This window comes from Bombus pascuorum, chromosome 9, assembly GCF_905332965.1.
Source record: "Bombus pascuorum chromosome 9, iyBomPasc1.1, whole genome shotgun sequence".
Classification (NCBI taxonomy): Eukaryota; Metazoa; Arthropoda; class Insecta; order Hymenoptera; family Apidae; genus Bombus; species Bombus pascuorum.
Window position 1 is genome coordinate 7,071,573 of NC_083496.1, and position 15,177 is coordinate 7,086,749.

General features: G+C 36.6%; 1 protein-coding gene across 1 annotated transcript in view; it reads right to left on the bottom strand.

The window, feature by feature from the left end:
* Nucleotides 1-15,177, bottom strand: part of LOC132910557 (uncharacterized) — a 252,870-nt gene that overhangs the window by 130,929 nt on the left and 106,764 nt on the right. The gene's annotated exons all lie outside the window — the stretch shown is intronic.

Sequence of the window (15,177 nt, forward strand, 5' to 3'; positions counted from 1 at the left end):
AAAATTGCTAATTTATCCGATGTAAAGAATCCGATGTTTCCCATTAAAAGATAACAGGAAACGATATAACCAACGATGAATCCAATATTTTTCCACGAAATAACGTCGATTTATAATTTATATTATCCGTATCGATATTGCGCAGCTATGGCACGGTTCCCTTTCGACGACCATTCTTATGGGTAATAAGATAAAACTGTTATAACCTAGCGTATCCGTCCCGGAACGTTACGTACGTAACGGTGCCGACACATCCACGACAGGACCTTGAAACACGCGTTTTAACCCCTTAAGGCTACCCTTTAACCCCTACAGACGAGCGACTTTTTGATCCTGCGTTCCTGCTGCGTCACGCGTTTGTCTTCGTTGCTTTTAATTGAAGAAAACAAAGAAAGAAATATATGACGCTGTCGTATTTTTCGTTACGCGTCTGCACTGACCCTAAATACTGTCGTCGATACAAATGTCGTCGAAACGAAAAATTCGTGAAACACAGGCTCTGTGTTCGACATGCGACGCGATGTAACGATAACTGTGTTTTATTTAACTTAGTCATTTTCTTCTTTTTTTTTTACGCCTGGGGACACGTCTTATGGAAATGTGCGAACACTTGAAAAGTTAAACGAGACCGTTCATGCTTATCCGTCAGCGACCGGTACGTGACGTTATCGTTACGTGACGAGCCGCCGTGCCGTATAAAATATAAGTCGACCTATAATTGTATTTTCGGATGATCTCGCTGACAGAATGGCTGAAATTACGGGCGTTAAAACTCCGGCAAAGGATTTTTGATCAATGGACAGATGGTAGGTTTGAAATTGCAAATTTCTCGCCCGTCATCGTTAGTTGGATAAAAAGTCGGTCTCCATAACGGGATTTGAGCAGGGCCAGGTCGTGGAAGCCGGGCGCAATTCGAGGCTTGAATTTAACGACGAAGCAGTCGACCGTATAATTAACAAAGAATTTAGTTCAAAGAGGAAAATGTAGAGTGACGAGAACCGGTGAAGAGTCGGGCACGAACTACTCGTACATTTCGCCCCTTCCATTGCTCTCTCCTTTTATTCTTCGTCACCCCTGCACACGGACACGTGTACTTTCGCCGGAAAGAAGGAAAAAAGAAAAAGAACCCTCTCTCTCTCCATTCGCACCCTCTTTTAATTAATATCCGCGTGTACCCGCGAACATTCACGGCTAATGATACCAATAGATTTTAGATGAATTCGCCAGACGACTTTCCAGTCGTTCCGCTAACTCGAGGAAGCGCGAAACGAGTTTACTTTCTTTAACACCTCGTCGTGGGAAAACGCATTCTGTCGCATAGACGTTCTATAATCTGTTTTATAATTGGTTTCAAGTTGGCTTCGCGACGAATATAGTTTTCATTCAATTTTCCGATATACGCGTGGTACGCGAGAGCGACGTCTTGCGAACAGACCACGGACGTTGATGCAAATTTATATTTTTATCAAAGTGATCAAGAGGATACGATATGTATTTTTAATCATCCAAATAGAAAATCGTTTCACGTATTAAACATTATACAGTGTACTTTACCGTGCGCATATTTCGTACACCTATTGCATATTACACGGAAATTCTATAAAATTTTGCAGCCGAAAGTTTTCCATAAATGCATAAACATTCGCAGTCTACTTACGACGCATGTAAATGAAATGTTGCGGATGCAAAATAATCCCCATTCGCTTTGCGTTTGCGACGAAATTCCGTCAGCTCCTTTTCCAGTCTTCCGTATTTTCGTTCGTAGCAGGCAGCATGATTTGCCGTGCACGAAGGTATGAACATCGACAGCGTTGAATGTAATATTGAAATTTTATTCATGAAGTTGGCGACAGAGAGCTGGATCACGTCTGAATTTATTACAACGGCCAGTTACATTTTGTAAAAAGTTACGAGCTGAAACTTCGGAACTACGTTAATTAGAAAATGAACACGGGTCGGGTCAGCGTGGCGGTATACGCGAATCGTGCGATTTTTAATTTCTAACTTGCGCGTGTAACGCTGATGTAAGTTTCAGAGCGGCGGTCTCAGGTGACGTAGCGACGACAGCTAGTTTCTAAAAATGGTACGTAGCGTACGATGAGTTGTAACAAAACCTCCAACCACCTAACATTTTCTTCGTAACGTCCAGAACTTTTAATACATTGTTCGTACTTGTTCATATGAATTTTTTTAACTTACTGCAATTGAGCATTACGCGAACACGGAAACTGTAGCACGTAAGTACGTCTGGTATGCAAGTATGCTACATGTAAGAGTTACAGCTGCGATAAAAGAAAGAACGTAAAAATTTTCGTAAAAGCAAGCGAGAAAATGAAATTTCGATAATTTAGTTGCTAACATAAATAATTTATTTAGGCTAGTAATATATGTTACTTGATATTTATACGAAACTGATAAATAAACCATTTACTATTTATGTCTGAATTATCTCTGAATCTTTTAAACGTCTTACAATTATATTTCAAGCAAGTTCGATAAATGATAAAGAATTCTTATGATCTTTTCTAGCGAAAGATTTTTCGATAGCCCTCGATGATTGAAAGAATAAGATTAACAAGTAACTTTTATGAAATATTTTTTAAAATTCATGGCTCTTCGTTGTCGATATCCTTACGAAACTTATGCTTTTCGTTGATTATTTAAAAATGAATGTCTTTAGAATTCTAAAGATGGTTGTGTCAGTTATTTAGCTATTTCGTGTTATCGACGAATATGCGAATTTTACCGATAATGTATTTCCAACGTCAATTTCTTCATCTCGCGAACTACCTGCCAACTTTAAAGCGTCTCGTTTCAACTTCCCCTCAGTCAACCAAAATTTCAACTCGACTCCAATCAACTAAAATTTGTAATTCCGCCAACTCAAACGAAATTCGCTCAAAACTTTCGAAGCTATTAACGTTCAAATCCTTCTAGCTCTCTGTTAACCATCTTCGTAACCAAATAATTTCAATCAACAACTTGTCACTTTCGAATGCAGCTCGCGCCATTCGTTCTCGCGCGCGTGTTCACCACCCCTTTCTGTCGAACGTAAAATCGGCTCGCTAATTTGTTTTCTTCGCGTAATACGGAGCGTGGTCGTGCGATTAAATTGCACTGGCCGAAACAGAAATACACGCGTGCCTAGTTTTTCCAGTTCTCTTGATACGCGGAACACGTATCGTCGCTGGAAATCTCGTTTCAGAATCGAACAGTAAATGGCGCGTAATATTGGTCACCGTTAGTAAAAACGTCAGTGGAAATTCATTACTCGCCAAAGCGTAACAATAATCACGATAAGCGTTCCTATTTTTCAGATCGGCCAACGATATATGGAATTTTCTCTTTTCCTTCTTTGCAAGCTGCTTTTACGCTGGACATTTTTCGAATATTTTGAGTACATTTCTCAAATATTTCAAGTTTCAAATATTTATATATTTTGTTAATATTCGTATGCAATATATCCTTTCCTTTACTGTATCCAGGAAATTCTAATTATATGAATTTAGTATGAAACTAACAGCGTTGTAACGCTGTAGGAACGAAATACGATATAATTAAAAAACTGGGAAGCGATGTAAGTGGAACGTGAATTAGCAAAAATACGCGATGCTGGAGAAGCCACGGTCGAAGTATTAAAAAACGAAAACGCCATACCGAATATTATCTAAAGCACGTAGATACCTGAGATGCTGGCAACGGTAGAAAAACCTTAAATATACTGATGCAATGAAATGGTTTCATTGCGATAAAGACGGTAATAATGACGATTTTATACAAATGGAAACAGCACACGAAAGCGATAATGGGACGTGCCTTTTTATGCTGAAGCATTCGTGGCATTCGAGAAAGAGCTTCGAAGTGGTTCGAAGTACAAAAAGAATGTAATAGCAGTTACTTATATTGGAAAAATTGTGGCATTATGCAGCCAAGAAGATGTACGCTCCATAGACATTTACGGAATCTGTCAATTAATCTTAATCCATATTTGAATAAATGAAATTTGAACAGTTCTGTTTTCCTATTAGCTGGGACAAGGGAGATTCTACTATAATTTAAAATACGTAGACGATAATATGATTTTCTTTTGTCCATCGTTTTGTTTTTTCGTATATTTATTTGCTAACGTTGTATTTTTATTTATCTTTGGGGCTAAATACGTACTCCACCCTCGTAATTCAAAGATTATTGTTTGTCTCAACGACTGTTAACGTTAGAACTACCACATCAGTCAAATTCATTGGTTTTACAATTTTATTTTCAAATTCCTGCTTCAGGTTATATTTTTTTCCGCAGTGATGTAATGACTTTTGCAACGATAACTGAAAGAATAATATAATGAATTTTATTTTGTCTTTTATATATTTAAATTGAAAATAAGTTTGTATCGAAGCTACTTATACTAATTCCAATCAAAATGACTGGTACTTGTCAAAGTGTAAAAGAACCCTGCAATCTGTTCATCGAACCCCAATTAAGCAGTTTCCTCGTTTTGTACCGTTTTTTTAATTTTGACTGCGTATTATTCCATATGATGATATCAGTTATCAGGAATCGCTAGATCGCTAGATGCTAACGCTAGAAATATCACACCAATCAAAACTGGTTCTACAATTTTATAAATCTGTCAACCCTCGTTTAGGGATGATGTCCCCAGATGAATTAATAATACAAAAAATGTACTACATAACGTGGAATTCCTTGTGCAGGAAAGTAATAAATCAATAAATATAGAAATATTCTATTATTACGTACTTTTTTTAAATTTTGACTGCTTTTGGTAGAAAGAGCTTCGTGTTAACTATCGGTAGTTCTAGTGTTAAAGACATGACTGCACTTTTCACAGCTGTTTCACATTACAATAATTCTCTGTGCTCATAAGTAACATTAAAATAAAACAGTCACCTGAAACGAACTCTCATCATGATCTTTCCCTGTGATTTCGATACGCTATTTTAGTAACAATTTCCAAGCTAACTTCTCGTTTCTTCATCGTCTTACATTCCCTTTAAATTCCTATCGGACGATACTAAACGAAGGAAAGCCCTAAGCAAACGCGACAGAAGGTGACGATGTGGTTTCACCAAATCGAATTTCAACGCGGCGTTCATTGACCGCAATTTCACGTCCGAGAAGAAGCCTTGGCGAATTAATCGTGTGTAATAGCCACGGCGAAGCGACGCATCGAACGTGGATGACGTCGGGGCGAAACGTCCATAGTCTTTGCAAGCTTGCAATTATTTAAATGGCTGCCTGTTAAGAGAGCCCTCTATTATACCATCCACGATGATGGAAAAACCCGCTGGCTGATACACGCAGAACCCACGGAACATACAAGAATTTATCTTAGGAACTGTTTTTCAGTGCTCGCACCGTCATCGATTAAGCTGCTGCCCAACTTTTTGCCTGGCCAATGAGACTCAGCTTGTTCAATCAGGGAAATTGTTGCGCAGTCTGCGGTCTTTGCGCTTAATGGATCCTTCGATACGCGAGAAAAAGGACGTCTGGTTGAGCTGATGGTTGCAGACAGTAGAAAAAGACGCTGATTGCTGTAACGAGCGGACGTAGTTCGTTTGTTGTTACATCTTACGAATCAAAGTGAAGCATTATTGGCGCTAATTTTTAATACGATAGATTGGAGAACTCGTGTCGAAAACTAGCCCTGCCAATTTATGTCCTTTTGTTATTTTCTTTTTTTTTTTTTTTCTAGAAAAATTGGAAAATAAGTTTTATTTAGGCTTTGTTCGTCACAGACAAATAGAAGGGTTTCATTGGGTTTTTAAGATCTATAGACTGGACTGTTTATGTCAATAAATTACCAACCTCGTGCCGCAATAATTGGATAGAACGAAGGAAAAATTAAACGGAAATAGAGCATTTCTATTCAAACGCTCTTTCCTCGTTTAATTGCTTGTTAAATATGACCTGCTCCTTTTCAAGCGAAACATGGTACGCCCTTCATTTATAACTGGCAAAATGCATTCAAAATCGTTGGATTTTCCATTTCAAAATCAACAACAAAGAATTCAGAGCTTTAAATTCAATCGTACAAAATGTTAAAACACATGTACAATGGTTATTCGTATGCGTTAAAAAAATATAGCGAGGCTTATAAATCTTTTGTTTTTAAAAATAAGAACAAAGCTGAAGGCTATTGGTAGTTTCTATATATGCACAAACAAAAACACGTCATAAAACTGCGGAAAATTATTGAGAATAATTGTTTCGTATAAAAATTCGAAGATGCGTTAAAACATATATATACATATATTTTTGCACAAATAACAAACAGTACAATCTTTCCTTAGAACGTGTAGGTTTCTCTACATATATGTTTAGTGTATCTTCTTTCAATACTCTCTGTCAAGAGGAAACCCGACAAATGGAAAAGGGACGTCTAGAATCGATTTTTTACTATGACGTCATTTTTTCTTCACACTGAAATTAATAAATATTTTATCGTCATTCGTTCCTCGCTAACAATGAACCTCTCTCTCACTATTCTTTCTGTTAAGAATTGTGGATCTTAATTGCCAAAATAAAAGTAAAGGAACACTAAGGTTACGCTTAGAATTCATATTAAAATAGTTTTAGATTTATTTAATACATAATTTCCAGGATCTTCGTCGATATATATCCACACACGTCTCAACACTCTCTTTGTCTCACCATCTTCTATACCACACTGCCAACGGAATAATTACGTCCATCTGTTTTTCTAGACGCTGTGCACACACATACTTCCATACACTGATACTCACATACGTGTGTCATTACTACTACTAATCTAGTCTAGTACACAAAATTATACACATCTCAATAGTTTCGAAAGATGTTCTATTGGTATTCGACTATTATTAACGAAATAAAGCATCGAAAGCGACTACCTCGAAACACAACTTTGCCTGAAACCTGCTCATTCCTTAGAACCTTTCGTTCACTGTGCGAAAGCAGAGAAAGGTAAGCAGATTCCGGAAACTCTCGAACGATTCGTGAACAAACTGCTCGCAGTTCGACGAGCAACGTTAAGCCCAAACAAGGATTAACGATCGAACCACGAAAACACCAGCCCGGCAACATCATGGTAAATATTAATTCTCGTGCATGCGAGGAAGCTGTTCGCGAACTAGCACCTTCAAGCTTAAATGGTAATGTACATCGTGAATTCTAAGCGTTCTTTATACCCCAAGCAAGATGCGCGCCGAAACGGCTCTTTTCGATGCTACCCTCCTCGACTGTACCTCTCTTTCGTTATTCTCATAATACGCGAGAAACCGGGCGGCAAGATTTACGCCTGGCGCATTCAAAATTTACGACGAAAGGGGTGTTAACCCTCCGGAATGCAAAGAACCACGGCTTTACACCGTTAGCAGTCGGGTTATTGTGCTATCAATATTTGATGTTCGTCGCGTTCTCTCGTCGCGCTGTGTCGAAAACGATTAAAATGGATGTGCGAGCAGAGTATTGTTAATCTCCTTCTGTCTTAGAGTATTCTTCGAAACTCGAAGGGACGGAGATTAAATTCTGTCGTCTTCGTAGCACGCAATCTGTCGACGAAAGATTTACAGGCGTTAAACGCTTTAATTCTTACGAACAGACTGTCGATGTTTATACAAATTCATATTTTTAGAAAAACAATTAAAAAGCAACGGAACATTTAAGTAGAAATTTGTAATTCACCGGCGAATTCTACTGATACACGAAATTGTAAATAAAATTAAATATTTTGGATATTTGCTGGATTTTTCTATTTTTTTTTTGAATTGTTTATATTTAAATATTTTGACGCCACCTATTTATTTATACGTTACTTGCGTGTACCACCGTCGTACAATCCATCGTCGATACAACTATTGGTTGTCCGAAAAGATTCTTTCGTTTCATAACGAAATAATAGACGCACAATGTTTTTTGTTTTATATTAGTTCATTGAATTATGCACGAGCATAATAGTAGAAATATAACGAAATGGATCATACCTAATTCAATAACATAATATAAAACACAAATTGTTGTTCATAATCATATTATTACCTCGTGAAACGAAAGAAACTTTTCGGACAACCTAATAAATAAAAATTTAGCGAATCCGGAGAAACAATACCATTAGCGTTTTATTGTATCCGTATAAATATACCGATTGTTGCTTTCGCCAATTTGATCCGAATAGACTACTGATCAAAACGTCGCTCTATTACCATTCCATTTTACCTCGTCATTTACCAATCTCACTATAGTTTTCCTTAAGTATCCCATTAGCTTTTCTTCAGCGTGAAACTGCATTGAATACAGGTACCAGAATACGCTACACAATTAAATGGGGCAAACGCATAAGGGCCTCGGAGAAAGATTAAGCCACAATGGAGTAGAACGGCGGAAAGTGTGACTCGTTCGTGACGCTCTTGAAACGAGATTTACCGCGGACTTTCACCCCTTTGCCACCCCCTCCACGGGCGACTTCTTAATCTCGTCACCTCTTCACGATATTCTCCGCTTTCGCTAATCCAATTTTCCGCTTAAAAAGAACGAATTTTAAAACGATCTCGCGGCATTCGCTCGCGGCTAACCGAAAGGTGTTTTAATTATTTTTCTGCCATTAAGGAAACGATTATATTTTCCGATGTTATCGCGCCTATTCTTGATAACCCGGCTTTCAGTCGACCGACTTGTGCGATCCAAGATTCGTTTAATTGTTTCGTCGTTACTTTATTCGTTCGTCGGCATCTTAGCGTACGAACAAAGAAAATAAATACGTGTAGTAATAGGTTTGTTACGCTAGCGAATCGCCTACGTTTACCATTTTTCTTTTGATTCAAATTAACGTCGCTCTTACTTGTCAGCCGAATTTCTTAATCTGTTGCCATCTCTATTTGCTACGATCAATTATTCCCAAATTAATTATCAAGTCTTCAGTATTTACACCGAGTCGCTAAACTGTCCGGCCAATTAGATTTCTCATTTTGTATTCCAAAAGCGAGATTTTAAAGAATTTCAACTAATATTATACACATAGCTATGTACTGTAGCAGTATGTGTTTATTGTACTGTCTGTTTTCACTATGCCGTTATACGATCATATAAATGCAAATATGACTGTATTCATAAATAAATATTCATATAATAAATATTTCAGAATATTGGTGTACAATACGATTGTATTTATATGTATTCATATAAATACGATTGTATTGGGAATTAACAATCGCATTTATATGTTCAGAGCTCAAAGAGACAAATATACATGTTTTCATATAGGCTTTTTTCAACTCCGAAAATCTTCAAATTTTGTACATAAATTACTCGTAAAAACATTTTGCTCTATATTTGTTATTCGTTTTTCTGCTCTATCGTTTCGCTGGTAGTAATAAAACGTCTTTTTGAAACTAACAATGTTACAGATCGATTATTTCCATCTGGCCGATGTAATATATGTACAAATGTACGCGTTGTACGCAATAGAAATTATCGTTATGCGAAAACTAATTAGCTGCCTTTGCATCTAGTAGTTTCCGCTTCGATATTCATTAAGATGCGAGAAAAGGACATTCAGACGCTTTTCACTCGAGCGTTCTACGATTTCGCCTTCGTTAACTTCGATTTATTAGCTGTTAATTGCGACTCACGCTCTCCTCTGCTTCTCATTACGTTCAAAGAAGCCTTTGATTTAATGAACCCTCTGTAATGAAATTTATAAAGTGAAAGAACGCAACCTTTTACACATTTTCTACGTCATGTACGCCACTTTGACCTGCTTGGTCGTTACGCTTATCAGCTTCGCGAAACATGTATACTTAATCAACTTTTCTTTTTTTTTTTCAAGGATAAAAGTATGCATACAATGTGTAATTCAAATTCTCGGCCTTGTTAAATTCATGAATACTGATGAATAAAAGCTTGCAACAGTGGCGTCGAGTCTTTTAAATTGTCTCCGCTTATCGAGCTTACGATCTTTTGCCAGCAAAGCGTTTATTTATGGCTCTTAATTTATGAATCACGCCAAGTAGAAATCAATACAGTGCGTTTTAATTTGCGTGGTCACGAAGTCTGGGGAAAAAAGATTTACGCAAAATTTATCGCCGTTTGTCTTCCTCCTATTAATCATAAACGTGCGTTTAAAAGCTCGCTATGAAAAGACTAATCGTAGATGATTCATGAAGCTTCTGAAGCTTTTTATGTTAAATATCAATCTGTTTGTAGCATCGTAGGAAAAAATTGCCAAAGTCGTATTAAAAGAAAATGAAAGGAAAGGAAGGAAAACTCAAAAATACCAGGAATTTGATTTGACGCGTCTAGGTGATCAGGTGCGACGTTGAAAGATAAATAAGAAGAGACGATAGAATTTTCATTAAATAACGAATAACGTTATAATGGCTGTAGCTGGATGCGATAAATTAAATCACTGGTTGGAGGTTCAATGCGGGCTTCACAGCGAGGCGAATGCGTATACCTGAATGGGGAAAGAAGCAAAGCGCAAATAACAAATTAACTGACTCGAACTTGTAACGAGCTTCAAGAACGCTGCCGCCATTTGTTCCTGACACTGTGCGGAAACTACCCCCGTCTTTCTCGACTACAACGGTGATAAGAATAATTGAACATAAAATCTCTGTTACGCGAAACAAACACCTTCTGATTTCTCTCTCGTTACTTGTATTTTTCTTTCTCTCCAGATTATTTCAATGCGTAATTACTTGCTTCCTTTCTGATAAATTGGACGCGCGCACAAAGTGAAATATTTTAAAAGCAAACTGAATATGGATGGTTCTTGTCTTGGCGCGGAAATTTAATTAACGCTAGAACTACCACAACAATCAAAATGACCGGTGTCACAATTTTATATCTTTTTAATTTTATCCCTCGTTTAGAGATCATGGTATCACTAGATCAGTTAATAATGTGAAAAATATACTACGTAGCATGAAATTCCTTTTGTAAGAAAGTAATAAATCAGTGAATATAAAAATATTCTATTCTTGCGTATTTTTTAAAGACAAGTCATTTTGGCTGGTTTTGACATAAATCATTTTAACTGTCGATAGTTTTAGTGTTAAGAACTGGCGACAATGTTTAAACTATTATTTACAGTAGCGTAAAAATTATTGTTGCACCGTACAATATACGCACATAGGTATCTATGTTACCATTAAAAACAAAATAATTGGATATTTACCATGGAATTGTTTTTACAAAATCTAGCAAATTCCGCGAACGTTCTAAAATTTCCTTAGAATTTTGCGAGCGTAATCACGAGAGTCGTGTCTCGTTACAGCGCTCATGAAATTTCAGAATGTTTTCTACAACTCGTCTAAAACGTTCGTAAGAAGTCTCTATAAATGTTTAAATGTTTTTCGCCAGCCACTGTACATGCATACGTGACGGATATAGCTAAATCTTGAACTCTATGTAACAGACGTAACATGGAAATTAAATATTCGGTTACGCATTCTCTAATCTCTCTAAATGCTAATTCTAATCTCGCTAAACATTTTCCAATCTCGATTTTCCACGTTGCCAGAACTATACTCTACGTAACCCTACCATCGAAAGAAGATTCGTTCGTTCAAGGATTACAGCAAGATACGAACTTTTCCTCGTTACGTGTAAGCATCTGAATATCCGGAATACGCCTTTCATTCGATTTACGAGCATGCAGAAGCATTGAAACGGACAGCCGATCCAGGAACGTGAAAGGAAATTCGTGAGCACGGAGGGAACGAAGGGAAAAAAGAGAAATTCGCGAGTACAAAGATTTCGATAGTTAAAGGGACAGTTACCAGTAGAAACAGGGCCGAATGAAAAGAAGACAGAAGCGTCGTCGTCCCAAGAGGATTTCCTTTAACTGTGAAATATTTACGAACGGTGTATTCCACGAGATCAGCGATCAAGGAAAGAAATTCGCATTCGTATTTGTCAAAAGCATGCAACCGGGCGAAAAAACGCGAGGAAAAGGATAGGGGAAACGTTTTCCCTCCCTCGTTCATGTCAAACAGATGGCCCGTGTTTTCTTCCAGTTACTCGTCCTTTCGAATTCCCAACAATTTCCCTTCTTTTTCTTTCTTCCGCTTTTTCTCGCTTTTGCCCGGCTTTCGTGGAATGCAACGGAAAGGAACAAATGCGAAGAAAGCGCGTTCACTCGCGGTCGTTAATTAATTTTTCTCCTTGGTTCTTTAAGACTTGTGTTTCGTTGCTTTCAATGGAAACGTCAGGCTTAGAACGAGGTTACCTACGCGTCTAAATTTCATTATTGTTAAGGAAGCGAAACACAGAAGGGTAAGAATAATTACAGTTACCTTTCACGAGATTAGAATGTAGTATAGTCGCGCAGTAGAATTGCAGCAGCACGGAGCAAGCATTATATTTTCTTCGTAAATATCTTTTCCTTGCAGAAATACTGTGATGTTATTACATAGTTAGCGCACTAGTATCATTTCATCATGTTGTTACTTGTATTCTTCAATTATTTCACGCGATGTTTCTCTATCTCAATTCCTTTACGCAACGAAGATACAGGAGAGGAGCAAGATGCACCATAGTCTCTATTTTTTACAGGGAAGCAGTGTTAAAATTTAGTACACTGTCAGTTAACTAACAAAATTAGCCTTTTATTTGATTTGAAATAACAGAAGAAAAGCATGATGAGCGGTGGTGTCGTGTCGTTTCGAGATTATTTCACGTTCCGCACGTAAGGTGAGAGATTCGTACTCCAATTAATAACAATTGGTAGTTGTTTCACAATTTATTACAAAACTGACAGAGTAACGGTACAGAATGTCACATGAACAGAACAGAAATAGGAATGAAATGGAATCTCGAGTGCTGACTTGGGAGGATTTTTATATCAAGGTTTTGGCTCCTGTGGAGGAGTTATCGCTGGATGCCGGTACACGGGTATGCTGTTACTGCTTAATTGTAGTTTTGATGGCTATGGTATGCGAACTGGTATGTAAAATATGATTATTTTATATTCCAAGATTACTGTGACAGTGGCAAAATATAGTACACAGAAAACTGTCGTACAGTTTCACCAATAAAACATTTTACTTATTCGTATTTTTCTCTATTTCTTTTCTTTTTCTCTTTTCGTCTCGCACACCTATAGAATGAAAATGCTTTCTCTACAAGAACAAATTTAATTCACCGTCACCGATAATATGTAGCTACTTTTTAGAAGCCATTTCATTTCTTCGACGAAATATTACACTCTAACGTATCGGGTATGTTAAAAACCTTTCAATGTGCCGAGTTTCCGATGAAAGTTTTTACCCGAGTTATTGTGATACGACAATTGAATTACCGAAACGAAGCTTTGGCGATAAGGGGCGCAAAAAAACAGGCACGCGATCGAGAAAGAATTTCGAAAGGAAAGTGTAATATGAAATCGTAAAAATTGAAAGGAGGATGTTAACTACGAAGATTGCAGGGGAGAAAATAGCAGTACGTACTAGAAGGAAAGGAAATACTTGTTAAAAACGTACGAACGAGAAAATTTGATGTTACTGTTACATTTTACATTGTACCTTTTATTTTTTCGAATATTTTTTACCGAAGCATGATGAAATTGATACAACGAAATTAAATTAAAATTCGTGTCCGATACGTAATTTCTGTGAAAATTTGTTACTATATATTATATTCTAAATTGCACCTTCTGTTTTCTGGAATATTTTTACCGGAATGTAATGAAGTTAGCATAACGAAATTAAATTAAAATTCGTGTCCGATACGTAATTTCTGTAAAAATATGTTAGTATGTATATTATATTCAACGTTGCACCTTCTGTTTTCTGCGATATTTTTTACTGAAGTATAATGAAGTTTGTATAACGAAATTAAATTAAAATTCGTGTTTGATACGTAATTTCGTAATGAAAGTAACATGTTAAAAGTCTATACATACGCGTGTGTATACGGTGGACTAATTGCAAACGTTTCGCAAGCTGCTACTAGCATCAACATCCGAACCATGAATATTTTTAATAATGACGACTTACCTGAAACATATAAATAGCACACGGTTACTTGAAAATGTCAACTGCATGAATATTGAGTTGAGCGGATTAAAACATATTAAAATTCAAATGAAGTATCATTAATTCATTAATAGATTAACGCTACGTGTGTCTGTTTCATCTTCGTTTCACACGTGACAAAACTAAATTTAACAAATATCATAATGACAGAAAAATAATACAATTTGATCGAAAATTATCCACGTGTCCCGTTAACAATAAGATTATTCCACGATTCTTATTCTTCACGCTCTTGAAAATGGACATATTTTACCACGAAATAGGCTGCGATATTCTTAAATAAAAAAGTAACGTATAGAATTCGAAAGATAACATAAATTTCTAGCACGTTGAATCGATCGCGATTTGTGAGAAATAGTTCGATTCAGAATTCAATGTTTCCAAATCCCAAGTTCCAAGAAGTTTCGCAAAGTACGGAGAAGTTAGTTTAATCCGGAGAAAAATTCGTCAAAGACCAACAAAAATTCCTTTCAGGACCGATAGAAGAAGTGTTGAAAGTACAGCAGGAAAAATTCTCCACGGTACTTTAGGTGTTCCCTTATTGAAGTTTAAGTAAGTGGAAAAATGCACTGTATCCGTCTTCAGAAAAGTTCATGAATTTCCGGAAAGGTAGCCTACAATGGTCCGATTTGTACAATTAATAAACTCTTTTGAAGTAAGTAAACTGAATATACGGGGTGTTTCGTTTAACTGGAAACGCTATAATATCTGACGAAGGGACAAATTTATCAAAAAAATGTTTTAACAAAAGCTGTTCGATTCGTACAGCCACATCGTATGGCGCAAATTATCTTTTTGCGCGTGCAACATTGGGGAAGATTTTAAGCTTAAATTCATTCGTTCAAATGGAATCGTATATGTATTTTTTAATACGTTAATCGATCCATCATATCATTGACTATGAAAAGAAAGTAAAGTAAATATTAATCTAGCAAATATTTCGACTCTAATTTACCAAATGTACAATATAAAACACAAAGAGAGAACAAAGTTCTATTTTTACGTTCACGTTGTCCTTATTCTTCATACATTACACTTTGACGAATTAAAGTTGAAATATCTGTTAAATTAATAATTGCTCGATATACATATATAAGTTAATATCTTTCTCATAGAGAAGCATCGTTCTATTCGAAAAATTGAAATT